The sequence below is a fragment of the Triticum aestivum genome, chromosome 7B (genome assembly GCF_018294505.1).
Source record: "Triticum aestivum cultivar Chinese Spring chromosome 7B, IWGSC CS RefSeq v2.1, whole genome shotgun sequence".
Lineage (NCBI taxonomy): Eukaryota > Viridiplantae > Streptophyta > Magnoliopsida > Poales > Poaceae > Triticum > Triticum aestivum.
In genome coordinates, this window is record NC_057813.1 from 593,115,268 (window position 1) to 593,121,157 (window position 5,890).

The following is a 5,890-nucleotide window of genomic DNA, read 5'->3' on the forward strand; positions in this document are numbered from 1 at the left end:
CGCCCCATCGCTCGTCGTCTTCCGAAGCCCGCGCCGCCGCCTGGACCTCGCCTCCTCGACCCCGCCCCGCCTCCATCGCCGACGCCCGGCTCTCCGTCCTTCGGCGGCCGGCCTCGCCCCGAGTGGATCTGGTTCGGGGCAACCGACGCCCCGACCCGTCGCACGCCATCGCCCCTCCACCCCGACGTCCTAGAGCAGCTTCGCCGGACCTCCTCGCCGGACTGCCGCGGCCTCGTCCTCTCCCTCGACGGACCTCCTCGAACCTCCCCGAGCCCTCTGCCTAGGCCCCACGCTCCCGCGGTGAGCTTCTGCGCCGAACGCGCCGACCCTTGTCCCCCTTTCGACCTCGTCGACCTAGTCGCCGCCGCCCCTGTAGTTCGTCCCGCGCCTCGGTGTTTCGCCCCCTGCCCGCGTGTCCCCGCGGCCCGCGCGCGCCGCGGCTGCGCCATGCCTCACTTCGGGGACGCGCTTGCCGCGCCCGCGACCTCCCGTGGCCGCGCCCGGAGTTCTGCTCCCCTGCGCCGGCTCCACTCCCTCCGCGCCCTAGCCGCCCCACCGAAGCCCCCTGCTACCCGTCGCCTCCGGCTGCCGCGCGCACCACCGCGGCCTCGCCCCGCTCCGGCCATGGCCACGCCGTGGCCACCGGCCTCCCCTGTTCCCGTACCCTCCCGGGTCTGCCTGCACCTGGGCGTGCGCCCGTTTGGGTCGTGCGTTGCGCCCGCAACCACTAGCGACCAGACCCGTTATGGCCCCTGGGGCCTATGACAGATGGGCCCCATGCCCCAGAACGTTTTATAAAAAAAAGGAATTAAAATTAATAATAATAAAAATAATTAATTAATTAATTATTTAATTAAGGAATTAATTAAGTTAGTTAATCATAATTAGATTAATCAAATTAACTAATTAGTCTAATTAAACTGTGATTAGTTTAGCTAAAACCTGATTAGCCTAAACAGGGTATGACAGGTGGGTCCCACTGGACCCACACGTCAGATTAACCAAGTCAACCCCTGTTGACTGCTGACGTCATGCTGACGTCATCATGACGTCAGCAAACACTATTCTGGATAATGTTGAAATTAAATAGTTAAATAAATCCTGAAAATGATTTAAATCTTTTAAAAATTAATATAAAATAAACCGTAACTCAGATGAAAATACTTTCTACATGAAAGTTGCTCAGAACGACGAGACGAATTCGGATACGCAACCCGTTCGTCCACCACACCCCCCTAACCTATCAAACACGCAACTTTTCCCCTCCGGTTCATCTGTCCGAAAACGCGAAACACCGGGGATACTACCCGGATGTTTCCCCCCTTAACCGGTACCACCCCATACCACGTTAGGGCACACCTAGCACCGCTCATTGTCACGTCACGCATCGTCGTGTTTATGTTTGCATTGTATTCATTGTTTCTTCCCCCTCTTATCTCCGGTAGACTACGAGACCGACACTGCTGCTGACCAGTTCGACTACGGAGTTGACGACCCCTCTCTCTTGCCAGAGCAACCAGGCAAGCCCCCCCCTTGATCACCAGATATCACCTATTCTACTCTATACTGCTTGCATTAGAGTAGTGTAGCATGTTACTGCTTTCGTTAATCCTATTCTGATGCATAGCCTGACATTGTCGCTACATCTGTTGATACCTTACCTGCAATCCTATATGCTTAGTATAGGATGCTAGTTTATCATCATTGGCCCTACATTCTTGTCAGTCTGCCTTGCTATACTATCGGGCCGTGATCACTTGGGAGGTGATCACGGGTATATACTATACATACATACATACTTTACAGATGGTGACTAAAGTCGGGTCAGCTCATTGAGTACCCGCAAGTGATTCTGACGAGGGGGCTGAAAGGACAGGTGGCTCCATCCCGGTAGAGGTGGGCCTGGGTTCCCGACGGCCCTCGACTGTTACTTTGTGGCGGAGCGACAGGGCAGGTTGAGACCACCTAGGAGACAGGTGGGCCTGGCCCTGTTCGGCGTTCGCGGATACTTAACACGCTTAACGAGATCTTGGTATTTGATCTGAGTCGGCTACGAGCCTATACGCACTAACCATCTACGTGGGAGTAGTTATGGGTATCCCGATGTCGTGGTATCAGCCGAAGCACTTCAGACGTCAGCGACGGAGCGGCGCGCGCCGAATTGGACTGGAACGCCACTAGGCTAGGTCTGCTTTCGGCTGCCCACGCAACGTGCAGGTGTGCTCAGGGCGATGGGCCCAGACCCCTGCGCGCTTAGGTTTAGACCGGCGTGCTGGCCTCTCTGTTTTGCCTAGGTGGGGCTGCGACGTGTTGATCTTCCGAGGCCGGGCATGACCCAGGAAAGTGTGTCCGGCCAAATGGGATCAAGCGTGTTGGGTTATGTGGTGCACCCCTGCAGGGAAGTTAATCTATTCGAATAGCCGTGATCTTCGGTAACAGGACGACTTGGAGTTGTACCTTGACCTTATGACAACTAGAACCGGATACTTAATAAAACACACCCTTCCAAGTGCCAGATACAACCGGTGATCGCTCTCCCTCAGGGATACGAGGGGAGGATCGCCGGGTAGGATATGCTATGCGATGCTACTTGGAGGACTTCGACCTACCCTCTTCTGCCTGTTGCAAGACGAAGGTGACCAGAAGCGTAGTCTTCGATAGGACTAGCTATCCCCCTCTTATTCTGGCATTCTGCAGTTCAGTCCACTGATATGGCCTTCTTACACATATACCCATGCATATGTAGTATAGTTCCTTGCTTGCGAGTACTTTGGATGAGTACTCACGGTTGCTTTCTCCCCCTTTCCTTTCTTCCTTGTTGTCGCAACCAGATGCTGGAGCCCTGGAGCCAGACGCCACCGTCGACGACGACTACTACATTGGAGGTGCCTACTACTACGTGCAGGCTGACGACGACGACCAGGAGTAGTTAGGAGGATCCCAGGCAGGAGGCCTGCGCCTCTTTCGATCTGTATCCCTGTTTGTGCTAGCCTTCTTAAGGCAAACTTGTTTAACTTATGTCTGTACTCAGATATTGTTGCTTCCGCTGACTCGTCTATGATCGAACACTTGTATTCGAGCCCTCTGGCTTGTATTATGATGCTTGTATGACTTATTTTATTTGTAGAGTTGTGTTGTGATATCTTCCCGTGAGTCCCTGATCTTGATCGTACACATTTGCGTGCATGATTAGTGTACGATTGAATCGGGGGCGTTACAAGTTGGTATCAGAGCCGACTGCCTGTAGGAATCCCCCTTTCCAACTCCTTGGCCGAAGTCGAGTCTAGTCGTTGAAAAACTTTTACTAACATGGCTGTGTGGCCCATGGGCCCACGTCGCCATCGGGAGGTATTAGGATCTTTTACTCCTCGTCTATACTCTGGGACTCTGATCTCTCCTCTATTCGGGTTAAATGAAGTTTACTAAGTCTAACATTAGGATCTCGTTATCACTTTCACCCGGAGAGCCCCTTATTACTAATGATCGTCTGCTGCACCAGAAGACCCTGAAGATACTCTCCACTGTTAACCCGAGAACTTGTGTTCATCGCGTTTGCAATTCACCTTCCACCGCAAACCCTTATGGTTAACTACTTGCATTTGTTATTCTTACATTCATCCCCAGAGGTCTTGTTATTACAAGATACCCTGAAAAACTCGTCGTTGTTTCAATAATCCCTTGAGCTTACTGCCTTGCTGTTCTTTGTCACTTGAATACCCCTATGGATAATTCTCGCACTTGTCGAGTATCCGCTTATCCCCAGTTGTTCATGTGATTCACAAAAGTCTTCAAAATAATATTCGATCTTCCGAAAATCCTCTGGAGCCTTTGGCTCTTGAAATTCTTGCTTGCTTGCATTATGGTTAATCCCATAAGTCTCGTAGTCTTAATGACATTCCTTGTCATTATCATTTTGAGTCTGTTGACTCAATATGTTTGCGAATACCCGCAAACATCATTGATCCTTATAAATTACCTTTCCGGCTGAGCTGCCTTTCTTTTAACTGGAATTGGTTCTCGACCAATCCAATTGTCGTTGATTGTACCCTAAGGCTATTCAACTTATCCATCCCTAATCAGAGCATTGCTTCTGATCCCTTGATTTGGAAATCATAATTCCTTTGCATTTGACAATTGAGTTAGTCAGTTGTTTCTATAATTTGATCTCCTTGCACTCTTCTTCCTCTAGTTGAGTACCGATGCTCACGTCAGATCCCTTGTGGACCATCAGGCCCATTGTTGGATTTTATCCGTCAGCATCCTTCATATTCAATAACCTTGTGAGCCTTCCCTTGGATACATAATGCCCTTGGTAATTGTATCATCTACTTTCTCAACCTTGCTCTACTTTCGAGCTTGTGTTATTTACTCTTGAAACTCGTGGTATATGTTTCTAAGAAGCCCCTATGGGTTGAACATATGCCTTCTCTAAACCGTGTGAACCCGAAAGTTTTCATGAGTCATACTCTTCTGGTGCTTCACCAGATAAAATTTCAACACTGCAACATCATCGAACATGAGAAGTGAATGAAAGGTTATGCATTGGAGAAGTGGGAGTCGACCTTGAACTTTGTGTTCATGCCCATGGACGCGATGTATATCCTATCATGGAAGCTTCTTGTAATAATAACTATTTCCTTGATAGCTAACATATGGTATCTGTGAATTGATCCCTTGCAACCATGGTTCCGACCATGATTGTTCTTCTTTGATTCCATTTCTCGGACAAGTTAAAACAATTGTCTTCTATGGATCAATACCCCAGTCCAACCCTTACTTTGATCTACCGTCGAGTATTACCCCCCTGGTATCTCGAGATTATCATGGAACTGCATAACTCCTTATGAGTTCTTCATCAAGTGCTACCTTCCCACTGATTCCAATTTTTCGCGGGCTCTGAGTTATTGAACACTCAAAGACACCGATAACTGAACCGAGTCCGCTCTTCGGTTCAACAACTCTTCAGTAAGCTTCTATAAGTACGAGTTTGTACCCGATCACGCCATTCCTAGCCTGTTTGGCTATGTCATTGTCGTGACGATTCTAACGGTGCTACCTGGTCCTTATTCTCGGAGCACCAATTTTCGACGATGAACTAACCTTACGTCGATTTTTCCTCGTCATACCCTTTCACCTTAAACAACAAGCTTGAGTTCGAGTTTGTGTCGTAACTGTGGTTCCAATAACCTCTTGCTTCATCATTCCTTTGACTTGATGTCGTCGCTGATTGACTACATCTGCATGAAATCTCTCGACAATTGTGTCGTCATGATCATCAACATTCTGAGCTCATCCAGGATATCAATTGGATTCATGATGAGAAATACCATCCTTGCCCTCGATGAATTGTATTATCATCGACCACTTTATTGCCTTCCCACCAACACAAGCTTGTTCATGTTTGGTGTTATACCTTGAGTTCCTTGCTATCCTGCAATTGTTCTTCTTTACCTTGGAGTATTACCATCCTTTATGTCAAGAATGTTCTGAGATTTGTTCCACCTCTTGAGAATTCTTGACATAGAAATACTTCTCACCATCACCATTCTTTTTTGGTCCCTGTGTTAATTCCAACAAGTGAACGGTGTTGTTTGGATTCTTTCCTTCTAGCAACCCTATCTCTTTGAAGTTAATGGTCGAAAGTTCATTCTTAGGCTATTGATTATTGCATTACCATTCTGACATTGGTCGTGCAACCCAACCCATATTGCGGGCGCACCTTTCAACCAATGTTTAATTGTGTATGTTTTCCTCGAGCATACTTCCTTATATCATTTGATCTGACGAATGTTATCTCCTTGTTCACTTAATTGTGGACATCCATCTTTTGGGAATATTGGTGAATTGCCGTTGAGTTCACCAGACACCTCCTTGTCCTCTCCTTGGTTTA